The sequence below is a fragment of the Xenopus tropicalis genome, chromosome 2, assembly GCF_000004195.4.
Source record: "Xenopus tropicalis strain Nigerian chromosome 2, UCB_Xtro_10.0, whole genome shotgun sequence".
Classification (NCBI taxonomy): Eukaryota; Metazoa; Chordata; class Amphibia; order Anura; family Pipidae; genus Xenopus; species Xenopus tropicalis.
Window position 1 is genome coordinate 89648864 of NC_030678.2, and position 12416 is coordinate 89661279.

The 12416-nt window shown below is 43.2% G+C and overlaps 1 long non-coding RNA gene across 1 annotated transcript in view; it reads right to left on the reverse strand.

The window, feature by feature from the left end:
- Positions 1–11061: 11061 nt before the first annotated feature.
- The window catches only part of LOC105946707, a 32977-nt gene continuing 31622 nt past the window's right edge, over positions 11062–12416 (reverse strand). Inside the window, exons 2-3 of the long non-coding RNA XR_001170125.3 lie at positions 12255–12318; positions 11062–11374 (exon numbers count right to left, since the gene is read on the reverse strand). This is a non-coding gene — a long non-coding RNA (uncharacterized LOC105946707). The remainder of the gene's footprint in view (positions 11375–12254; positions 12319–12416) is intronic.

The window sequence follows — 12416 nt, forward strand, 5'->3', positions numbered from 1 at the left end:
GTGTGCACAGTTAGCATATTTAGCAAGGGAAGCCATTAGCCCCACCAAAGGAGTGATTAGGATCCCAGGAGTAGTTCTCCTATTTGGCAATGTTGCCTCAGTGCAGGGCCACAGAGTAGAAGTAGGACAGGCTCACCTGTAGGACTCATCCACTAGAGGTTATCAACCATACAGAGTATCTACCACCCGGACTACCTCCTCAGGCACTGGTTGTATAGATGTGTATCCTGGCCCAGACTCTACCAAGAGGTGGGAGAGACTGGTGCACAACTTCCCTTCTGCTAAAGGCACTATATCCTTGTATCTTATCCATCTGCTGTGTCTGTGAGTATAATACCCTGTTTGCAATATTCCATCAGTGTTTGGGACAATAAACAAGTTACTAGTTCATCAGCAAGAACCTTTCTGGTGTCCATTATTACAACTGCACCACATCGCTTATATAGTTGTAGTTCAACAACACCCTCAGCTCCACCTATCTCGCACTTAGCCAGGGATCCCCAACCCGAAGCTTGCGAGCAACATGTTGCTCGCAGCCACTCTTGATGTTGCTCGCGTAGGTCTCCCTGCAGGTGTCAGTTAACCTGTTGGACAGGAAAACTGCTCTGGCCATATAAAGTGGGGACAGCCAGGAAGAACTTCACCTCCTTATCGCAACTGTAAGTATGTCTGTGATCTCTTTTTCTCCCCCCAGTAATCTCTAGTTGTGTTCCCTCACTTGCGATCCTGCCTCCTGTCCTATCTCTCTCTTTGTTCCGAGTTCGGCCTGCTCCCTCACTTGCCATCAATCGTGCCTCCTGTCAAATTCAGCAGTCAGCAGGAGGGGCTGGAAAGAGTCACAGAGAGATCTTGCGGCTATCACTCACTGCTGGATTTGACAGGAGGCACGAACGATGGCAAGTGAGGGAGCAGGCCGAGCTGGGAACGAAGGGAGAGATAGGACAGGAGGCAGGATCGCTAGTGAGGGAGCAGGAAGAGCTCGGAACAGAGGGAGAGCTATGACAGGAGGCAGGGTCACAAGAGAGGGAGCTGGAGGAGTTAGGAAGGGGGGGAGAGAAAAGGTTGCATACCTCCCAACATTTGAAAAGCAGAAGGAGGGACAAAAATGTCTGCCGCGCTTAGAGCGGCAAATTTTTTAGGTCACGCCCACTTTATGGCCACGCCCCCAAACAGGCCCATTTTACAAAACCACACCTGAAAAGCATAACATACACAAAGCGCACCAGAAGACAGATACGGTGGCCCCAATCATTTTATGACATATTGTGGCCCTAAGGATTTCATTATGCACTGTGGCACCTGTAGTTAATGACAGACTCATGACAGACATTGGCAGCCAGGGCCCCCTAAAATATTGGTAGCCAGGTGTTATGTTTTGCATTGGCGCTAGAGCAGGGACCCCCTAAACCATTGCTGGTCCTCCCCCAGTGTCCCCCTACTATGGGCTGCTCCCCACTGCAGCATCCACCCAACATCCTCCAGCTCCCCCCAGCGTCCTCCCCAACATCCTTCAGCTGCCCCTTACCTTCCTTCAGCTCCTCCCAGCGTCCTCCCCAACATCCTCCCCAACATTTTTCAGCTCACCCCAGCGTCCTCCCCAACATCTTTCAGCTCCCCCCAACATCCTCCCCAACATCCTTCAGCTCCCCCAGCATCCACCCAACATCCTCCAGCTCCCCCCAGCGTCCTTCCCAACATCCTTCAGCTGCCCCTTACCTTCCTTCAGCTCCTCCCAGCGTCCTCCCCAACATCCTCCCCAACATTTTTCAGCTCACCCCAGCGTCCTCCCCAACATCCTTCAGCTCCCCCCAACATCCTCCCCAACATCCTTCAGCTCCCCCAACATCCTCCCCAACATCCTTCAGCTCCCCCCCCAACATCCTTCAGCCCCCCCAACATCCTTCAGCTCCCCCAACATCCTCCCCAACATCCTTCAGCTCTCCCCAACATCCTTCAGCTCCCCCCCCAACATCCTTCAGCTCCCCCCCAACATCCTTCAGCCCCCCCAACATGCTCCCCCAACATCCTTCAGCTCCCCCAACATCCTCCCCAACATCCTTCAGTTCCCCCCAACATCCTCCAGCTCCCCCCAACATCCTCCAGCTCCCCCGACATCCTTCAGCTCCCCCAACATCCTCCCCAACATCCTTCAGCTCGCCCAACATCCTCCCCAACATCCTTCAGCTCGCCCAACATCCTCCCCAACATCCTGCCCAACATCCTTCAGCTGCCTCCCAGCATCCTCCAGCTGCCCCTTACCTTCCTCCAGTGTCCTCCCCAGCGTCCCCCTGCTCCTACCACCACCAGCTTCCTCTGGCTGCACCCCAGGGCTCTTCTTCTCATCCTCGTGACGTCACACGCACGTCTTTTGTTAGCGCCGCAGCTTCTGCACTTTGAATGGCTTTATGTTAAAACTGAAGTGAGTAGCGCAGAAGCTGCGGCGCTAAGGGGAGATGTGCGTGTGACGTCACGGGAGCGGAGACGTTTAAAAGCGGGACAAATCGGCGGCTATCCGGGACAGCGGGACAGGGTGGCAAAATCGGGACTGTCCCGCGTAAAGCGCGACAGTTGGGACGTATGAGGTTGTGCTGCTATAACTGCTGCTGGATTTGACTGGAGGCACAATCGCAAATCAGGGAGCAGGGGGGCTAGGAAGGAGGGTGAGAAAAGATCCCGATCAGTCCTGTGAGCCTCCTGTCAAATCCAGCTGTTAATTATACCAGCACAATCTTTTGAGTTCCAGCTCCCCTCCACTGAATATTTTTTATCTGTTCCCAGCAAAATACTTTTCTGGTAAGCCATCCTAGTGATCCCTTCTCCCCAGCCCATGCCACTGCTGTGCCAATTTTTTCATATTTCATATATTTCACATTCTCTGTTACCCATTACCTTTTTACCAAACTTGCTGTACCAGAAATATGTTTCCAAAAAGTTCCACATCTTACATTCTTTTATTCCTTGTTCCTCTGTGCCATTATCCTGTCCACAATCTCCTCTACCTGTTTGCTCCTGCCATTCTCTCCTCTATTTATCCTTGCTGCTTCTGTGTGCCATGCTGCCTCCCATTTGTACCCTCAGAGCTCCAGTGTGCCATACTGCTTCCCATCTGCACCCTCAGAGCTCCAGTGTGCCATACTGCTTCCCATCTGTACCCTCAGAGCTCCAGTGTGCCATACTGCTTCCCATCTGTACCCTCAGTACTCTTGTGTGCCATACTGCTTCCCATCTGTACCCTCAGTACTCCAGTGTGCCATACTGCTTTCCATCTGTACCCTCAGTGCTGCAGTGTGCCATACTGACTCCCATATGTACCCTCAGTACTCCAGTGTGCCATACTGACTCCCATCTGTACCCTCAGTACTCCAGTGTGCCATACTGACTCCCATCTGTACCCTCAGAGCTCCAGTGTGCCATTCTGCTTCCCATCTGTACCCTCAGTACTCTTGTGTGCCATACTGCTTCCCATCTGTACCCTCAGTACTCCAGTGTGCCATACTGCTTCCCATCTGTATCCTCAGAGCTCCAGTGTGCCATACTGCTTCCCATCTGTACCCTCAGAGCTCCAGTGTGCCATACTGCTTCCCATCTGTACCCTCAGAGCTCCAGTGTGCCATACTGCTTCCCATCTGTACCCTCAGAGCTCCAGTGTGCCATACTGCTTCCCATCTGTACCCTCAGAGCTCCAGTGTGCCATACTGCTTCCCATGTGTACCCTCAGAGCTCCAGTGTGCCATACTGCTTCCCATCAGCTACACCTCAGATTTTCAAAAACTGGCAGAAAACATGCAGTGCCAGATTTCACACTGATATTTTAATATTATATAATATTTTAATATAGTGTATATTATTATTATTATTATTATTATTATTAAAAATTGTGTTTGCGCTACTGTTCACGTATTGTGTTGCTCACGAACAAGTTTTGCAGCTGAATGTTGCTCATGGGGTAAAAAAGGTTGGGGATCCCTGCACTTAGCGGAGGCCCACACTGGGAAAGGGATTCGCATGTAACACATGCTCTACAGCACATTACTAGCCTGGGTTTGCCATATCCTAGCCAAACAAGTGTTACACTAAGCTAAATTTCCAGAAAAAAATCATGCCAGTGCTAGCGATACTCCTCATATACACCTCATATCTCATGACCCCCAAGAAGCTGTAGACAGCATGTCCCCTGGGACAATAGCCAAGTAATTACTGCGTTCTGCTATTAAAAGTATGCAGCTGCAAGATCAACGTGGACCAAGATCAGAAATCATAGGGCCCCTCACAACAAAATTTTCTGGGCCCCCTCCTCCTCCTCCTGTGCCCCATCTCTTAGTGGCCCCCTCAGTACAAAGGACACACACACATTGGTAGCCAGGGCTCCCCTAAAACATTGGTAGCCAGGGGTGGTCCTCCCCCAGTGCCCCTATACTATGGGCCACTCCCCACTGCAGCATCCTCCAGCTCCCCCCAGCATCCTCCAGCTCCCTCCCAGTGTCCTCCCCAGCATCCTCCAGCTACCCCATAGCGTCCTCCCCAGCATCCTCCAGCTTCCCCGCAGCGTCCTCCCCAGGCAAGCAGAGTATAGCACACACGGGCAGCCACTGACCTGAAACCAGCTTGCACCTTCAGCTGCCCAGGTTCTCTAACCTGGTGACGTAACTTGATTGTGTAAGGCCCCCCTGCAAACAAATCCTCTAAGGGGGCCTGGTGCGAACAGTCCCTCCTCTCTCCCCCCCTCTCCCGGCCTGCTCTTGTTGCACCTCCCGAGCTGCAACGTGCCGTGCCACTATTTTAAAAAAAGTTAAGAGAAAGGCGGGGGAGGATGGACTGCAATACAGCAGACCCTGCGGTCCGTACCCCCCCATCGGTGCGCCCCCATGACTCCGGGGGTCTGCTGAATAGCTAGTTTCAATAGTTTTGACTGCCTTAACCCACCTTGACTCTAACGGGTGGGGCATCGATCATAGAATCCGACCGTGGGTCCACCATATGCCAGTAAGTAACGACAGTGATGCACATGGTTATCCCTGACGCTCTCTGGCTGATTTTGTATTGTTCTAAAGGTGGCCATACACACCGTTATTATCGGACGAAACATAGTTTCGTATGAACTTCGGCGAGATGCACAATGCAGGAAAGATCATAATTGTAAGGTGTATGGACACCCTAAGGCTTCAGAACAATTATGGTGAAATCCCCACAGTTAGAGCTTTGCCTAGGTTCACAAAACAAATAATTTATGCTCCTAGGTGCCTAGAAGGGTGGGAAAAATCCACTTTGCTTTATCTTTTTGCCAAGGGGTTAATTAACATTTTGGTTTTCCCATATTTTAGGTTACCTTCAGATAATGACCTCCACAGGACATATGAAGTTATGGCATCAAATGGTGGGTTCATTGAGGTGTTGAGCAGATATTTTTCTTACCGGTTAAAATTATGTAGTTACTGATGATTAATTATATGTGTAATTAAATACATTTTATTATTTAAGAAACCAATTTGATCCAATTGCACAAATCTATCATTTTTTACCACTGCCATAAATAAATATATATAAATAAAGCATTTTTATTTTATGATATTGTACTTATGTGACGATCATTGCATCAAGGCCTTGGAATGACACTTATGACACTTGAGAAAAGTGCACTTCAAAAGCAGACCTCTGCAAAAGTCAGTTTTTCTAAACTAGGATTAAGGGCTCATACTGAGGAACGTTCCTTCTTGCATTACCCTGCTGTGTGTTCTCCTGCATTTCACCGCAGGGGAGCGCAGAAAGGAATGCCTGTGACAACAGGTGTATTTGAAAGAATAGCATGCGTTGGTTTCTTTGCTTCCCTGCGGTGGGATGCACAGAAACAAATTATGAAATAACAAATTGCAGATTAAGCACAACACAGCTTGATGTTGTGTAGCTGTTATTGCATTTACTAGTGTGGGATCTGTTTTCTGGAATGCTTGGGACTTGTTTTGGATAAGAGATCCCATACCTGTGCCAGCAAAACTTATGTTCAGTACAAGTCCTATTCATTGAACCAATGTTGGAAAAGGAGGTATATTCTCTTTTTAAATCTCCAGGAACAGAAGCAGCAGAGCTTGGGACCTGTGCTAGTAGACTCTCCTATCCCACCAGAGCCAATACAGTGGGATTGCTTGGGGGAATGTGCTTTTATACTATAATGGATATGTAAGTAATCCCTGGACTCTTGTACTATGGAAATTGTTGAAATTCACAGTGCTTTGAAGAAAAATCTGCTTTGAAGAAAATTAAGGTGTTGATATCCCTGTAAAATGCCTGTGGTTTTTAGTGCTCTACATTTGTGGTTAGGTGTGTGAGCCAGTAATTTTTTCCCCTTTCACACTCAGGCCAAATTCACTCTTTTGAAAAAGACACTGAGACAAAAACACTCAACTCAGAAAAGAAGAGAACAAATGAAATGACATGCTTCATGGACGACCTGAGGTTAAAGAACAAAGAAAGCCATTTGGTAAACGCTATGGTAAAATCTTCCCTTCCTCCCTACCCTCTCCTGAATTGGCATTTAATTTTTCGGAATATACTAACTGAATTGGTGCACCAAGGTAAAGAAGATCGGCTCCTTTTCACAGTTAGCGGCCGCCATTTTACTTTCAATCGTGTCACTTCCCTCATCTGATGCTCCCTACTGCACATGCGCCCCCTAGTGACCCCTTGACGTCATTGCAACCACGCTCTGTCAGTGCATGCATGGGGCGCATTAGAAAAGCAATGCGCATGCGTGCCCCCTAAATTAACTTTCCTAAGAAAGAAAAGCTGTCTATGCCTTGGACTACAAGAAGAAACTTTTATGGGAAAGGAAGGAGCACTGTGGATAAAGCACTGAACAGTATAAAGAATCACTAAGAGTACGTTTCTGTTCTCCTAATTGCCATTAATTTGACATACTTTTTTTTTACCTTTAGTTGTCCTTTAAATTCACCAAAAGAAAGAACATCTAGATCTAGAGCCAAAGCATATTCAAGCAAATGTACATCTTCTTCAAGATTCTCATCTGCAAGTTCCAATTCAGGTTCAAGATCTTCAAGTTCCAGATCAAGAAGCAGAAGAAGATTTCAATCCAGAGAGAGAAGATATTCAAAGAGGTACAGGAAGAGATCACAATCATATTCTAGAGGTCACTCCAAATCCTATTCTAGAAGTCGTTCCAGATCATACAACTCATGTGGGAGGAAACCCTACACATCTGCTTACAGAAGACATTACAGGTCTCCACCATGTTACAGGTCATGGAGGAGATCATACTCTTATATGTTTATGTTTCTCATCATAGAAGGCGTTATTCAAGGAGCAGATCGAACTCACATGGCAGGAGATATTATGACTTTATCATAAGGCCTTACTTCCCTGAGTTTAGGAGCTAAAGAAGTAAGTCAAGGTTCATGCAGTAGGACTCCTCTTCGATTAAGTGAAAAGGGTAGGCATTCTCTTAAGTATAATTTTAGAGGATCATCCTTATCGTTGCAAATAAATCAAGGTAAAAAAATTCTTACTAGAGCATTTTACATGATAAGCTATCCAACTCAGACAGCATATTTCAAGACTGTGTAAGTGTTTGAATTTTTCCCCCCGCATAGAAAAATTAGAATTGTTGGAGATTGCAATCTCCTGAATATCCTTGGGAAAGAGATCTGCCTTAAACCCTAAGAAAATATCTGAATAAAGAGGTATGTATAACTGTTGTATGTATTTCCTTGTAAAGTGGAGACAATTTATTTCCTCTTGCTGACGCTCATAACAGATTTGAGCTCTTAGCCCAGTCTAGGCAGTAAATGGTGTTAAAGTAAAACCAGGGGTTTGCAAATGGAATTCAAAAAGCAGTCAGTTTCTTGAAACACCCGCTTAGAATGAAGTAATAAATAAAATTAATTTCTTGGAAAGTGTTTATCTTAAAGGAACAGTAACATCGAAAAATTCAAGTGTATAAAAGAAATTCCAGTATAATATACTGTTGCCCTGCACTGGTATAACTGGGGTGTTTGCCTCAGAAACACTACTATAGTTTATATAAAGAAAAATGCTGTGTAGCCATTGGGGCAGCCATTCAAAGGAGAAAAGGCACAGGTTACATAGCAGATAACAGATAAAACACTATTGTATTATACAGAGTTTATCTGTTATCTGCTATGTAACCTGTGCCGTTTCTCCTTTTTTTCAGCTTGAATGGCTGCCCCCATGGCTACACAGCAGGGTATTTAAATAAGCTATAGTAGTGTTACTGTAGCAAACAGACCAGTTTTACCAGTGCAGGGCAACGGTACATTATATTTCATTTACTTTAAAAAGTTTTAATTTTTTGGTGTTACTGTTCCTTTAATGATACATCATTAGTTTTCCTGTACAGTACTGCACAGTTTTCCTTATAGTCAGTTCTGATGCAGTATAAATACATATAGAGGCCATTTATGCCAACCTGGAAAAACCATCCCTGAACAGAGGAGGGGGCCTGAGACACCGCTTGTCACCAACATACAATGGCGCGTTGACATCCTTACCCCGGCAGTTTCACAACAGTTCACACTTCCAGTCATGTACTTTGAAGGATTAACACCTTCATCAATGAGAATCTTGGTACCATTGTGACTGGATCATACCTTCTTACACCTGTCAGTTTCAGCTAACACCTAACTGAACAAGTTCAATGGAACCATTGTGATTGGATGTCTGTGACTCTACTACCATCAAGAGTTTAAATACCGGGGAATTCCCTACCAGTCATTTGAACTGAAGAAGCCACTCGGATGAGTGGTGAAACATTTTCAAGAAAAACTCAGAAAAGTCCAGTTGTTTTAGACTTAATTCTACTAGATACCGTATATCATGACCTGGATGAATGAGAATCTTCATAGATATAAATACATATATGCCTTACTTTAACTGATGTTTACTATAATGACTTTTTCATGTTCAGTTGTCTGTTGTCAGTTGTCTATTTTTCTGAATTACACTTAATTTTGCGAATACTCTGGGTTTTAAGGTACTTCCATACTGGGTGTTAAATATCATTTGGTTTTTCACAATTTACATTAATGTGAGATGTTCATCCATCTTCCCATTAATTATTACGACACTGTCCAGGACTTCTGACATTTGTACTAACTTTCACTAAGTATATAGTTTAAATTCTTAATTTCTGTGACAAATGAGGAAGTGGAGTGTCCACAACTCCCCTTCCCTTATACTGTTATATACTATATAAGTACAATAGAAAGGTGGGCAATACCCATTAACTTATATATTGGTACCCTAAACTGTTGTATTGTACACAGCCTATTTGTTATCTGCTGTGTATTTGTATACATGTGCCTTTTTCCCTAGTCATATCAAATGCCTGCCGCATGGGTAGGCGTTCACAATTTTGCGGTACATTATAATTAAAAGCATTATTTTTTGTTGTTGTTGCTGTTTCTTTAAATAATATATGCATGCACTGAAGGTCATATTTTAGTTAAAATTTGTTAAGTTCAGGGAAGCAAATCTTAAAAATATTTTGGAATCACAAGGTATCTTTATCATTTATTATCTATGTTCCAGATGTATAAGAATGTGCTGAAGAAGAGACCTACTTCACTTGCAGATAAGTTACTGTACTGGTCCTTTTTTTTTTTTAGTCTATTTATCACCAATGGTGTGTTTGTTTTAGTTCTTGTAAGAAATTTGTTTTCAACAATTTTTAAGTTAAAATTAAATGATTGCATGCTGGAAGAGCAATGGACACTTGGTTTATAGTGGATTATGCATAAGTTAAAAATATGTTTTCCACAGTTGCCAAATTTTGCAACACAAGCAATGACATCTTAAAATTTGAATTAGACTTCTATATACATAAGGAGGTGGTTCACTTTATACTTTTAAAATCATATAGACCTTCATATTCTAAGACTATATTTACAGTTGGTAAATACCCGCAGGCTGGTGCAGTTTTCTCCAAACAGGAGCACCAGCCCGGGGTAAAAGGTAAGTGATTACAATCACGGGGGTGGGGAGCCTAACATTTGCCACCCCCCCAGTGATTTTTACCTTTCCTTCTCCTTTAAATAGGACATTTTGTAAGGCTAATGCCACATGTAGCGTATGTAGCATATTTTTGGCAAGCTGAAAACCACTTGCTGAGAATACGCTAAGTACAATTAAAAATCCTCCTACCTGTGCCTGCACTGATAGTATTATTTACGCTCAGGTGCAGGCACAAGTAGCCGATATCCGAGGAAAAAGCAAAGTGTTTTTAGGCGGATATCAGCTACATGTGCCTGCACCCAAGCGTATTCAATGCATTTGGGTGCAGGTACAGGTAGGAGGATTTTTAAGCATACGTAGCGTATTTGCCAATTGGTTTTCGGCTTACGGAAAATACGCTACATACGCTATGTGTGGCATTAGCCTAACATACTAAAAGTTAACTTACAGGTGAACACATGGGGTAAAGGCTTTGCTATGCTAAATTTTGTGGCAGGGGCACCCTCCTGCCCATGGGAAATTGTACTCCTTTTGCATTTTTGCACAATTATACAAAAGAAGAGGCTTTGTTATGGTGTTTTCCATGTCCTGCAATGTAGAGGTAATTTCAGGAGCTTTGTAGCCTGCTTTGTACACACAGAGCGCTGTGTGTACCAGAAGTTGTCACAGTCCAGGAATTTGTTTCTTTAATGCCAGAATTAGTTGACATGTGGAAAATATAAGCCTGTTACTACAAATGTGGTCTCATTTTTGGACAACTGATGTTACAGCCAAAATAGTTTTTCGGTTTCTTGAATAAATTAGCCTTTAAATGCCACACTATTACCATTGCTCAGCCATTGGTAATAGGAGCTTATATATAAAACTAATTGGCAGATTTATCAGTGTGAGATTAGGGTTCACTACAAAAAAATTCACCCTTAAAAAAAAAAATTGGCCCTTAAGTTTCCACTTGTTTCACTTATGCCATGACCTAGTTTCCACTTGTTTCACTTATGCCATGACCTAGTTTCTACTTTTTTTTACTTATGCCATGACCTAGTTAGTAACGCTAACATGTTCACTCACAGATGAATGGATAGGCTCACAAGCTTTATTTATGAAAGAAGAAAATGTGCATGTTCTTGTAAATGTTTGTGTCACAGGAATAACATATTAATTGAAGTGATGCGTAAATAACAATGCTAGCAATATAGGACTTGTAAGAATTTGCCAGTTTTTTTAAATGCTATTTTTTTACATGTTATATTTTAATAACAGCTATTATTCACATTTAAAAAAAATTGGCAGTCTTGTTTTTTTGCAACTCAAGAAATTCTTAAATTTTGATAAATCTGCTCCTTAGTATTCAGGTAAAAACTGTGTATCTAGTTATATTTTTCTTTGCAGGGTTCTGAAAGAGAAGACAAAAACACAAGAAGTACTATTAAAGAACAGGCAAAATTCAAGCACAAAAGTCCATTTAAGCTATGGCTTCCTGTCATTCCTAATCCTTCTCTAATTGCTTGTCTCCTAAAATTGGTATTTCTATTTTATTTATTGTGTTTTTTAGTTATTCAGTTTGATATTTCATATGCTATCTGATTGCTAGTGTCCTCCTTACCCAACCTGGAAGAGCAATAAGCAACAATAACAAAATTGTAGCCTCACAGAGCAATGTTTAGATCCTATACCTTCAGTTAAAGGATTGGATTTACTCATCAGGCAGAAAATAGATTTAACTGGGGTTGTCACCAGTCTGGTCCTAAACCAGACATCCCAGTTTTGCAAAGGGCCACCCAATTCAAAGCTTTCTGCTCAGTTTAAATGTCTCTGCTCTGGTGTCATAAACCCACCCAAAATTATCACCACCAGCGTCACTGCTACATCCCCCTTTACCATCAGCCCTCCACCCATGATGGGTTAAAGCCAGTGGCAAAGGGGCAACCCTAATCACTAACCTCATTAGATTGCTTTTATCAAAAATCCAAATTTGTACCACGCTGAAATTGGAAAAAACAAATGAGATAACTTTTTCTTCATCTAGCAGTCTGAAAGACATGTCTGGGTTTATTTGGATGCTGTGACAAGGCCACCTGTCTGTAATGTCAACTGTAGATTTTAAAGGAAGAGCAAATATGTTCTGGGGCTTATTATAGTTTTTAACATTGAGTTTATTGTTCTAAATAGGTTTGCATCTATAAGCTATTCTACAGGAAGGAACAAATAATACATTTTAACCATACGTGCAAGCATGAGTATATATATATATATGTAAATCTTATATATCTTACCATTGACCACCACAAGATGTCGTTGTTGTTTAGAGGAACATTGACAAGGAGGAAAGAGTAGAATCTGTCAATAAAGCAGATGATGCTTATTTCAGTAAGATTGCCTTAACTGCAATTATTGGGTCTAAACAAGGTGGAAGAATTGAGTATTGTGTACTTTTC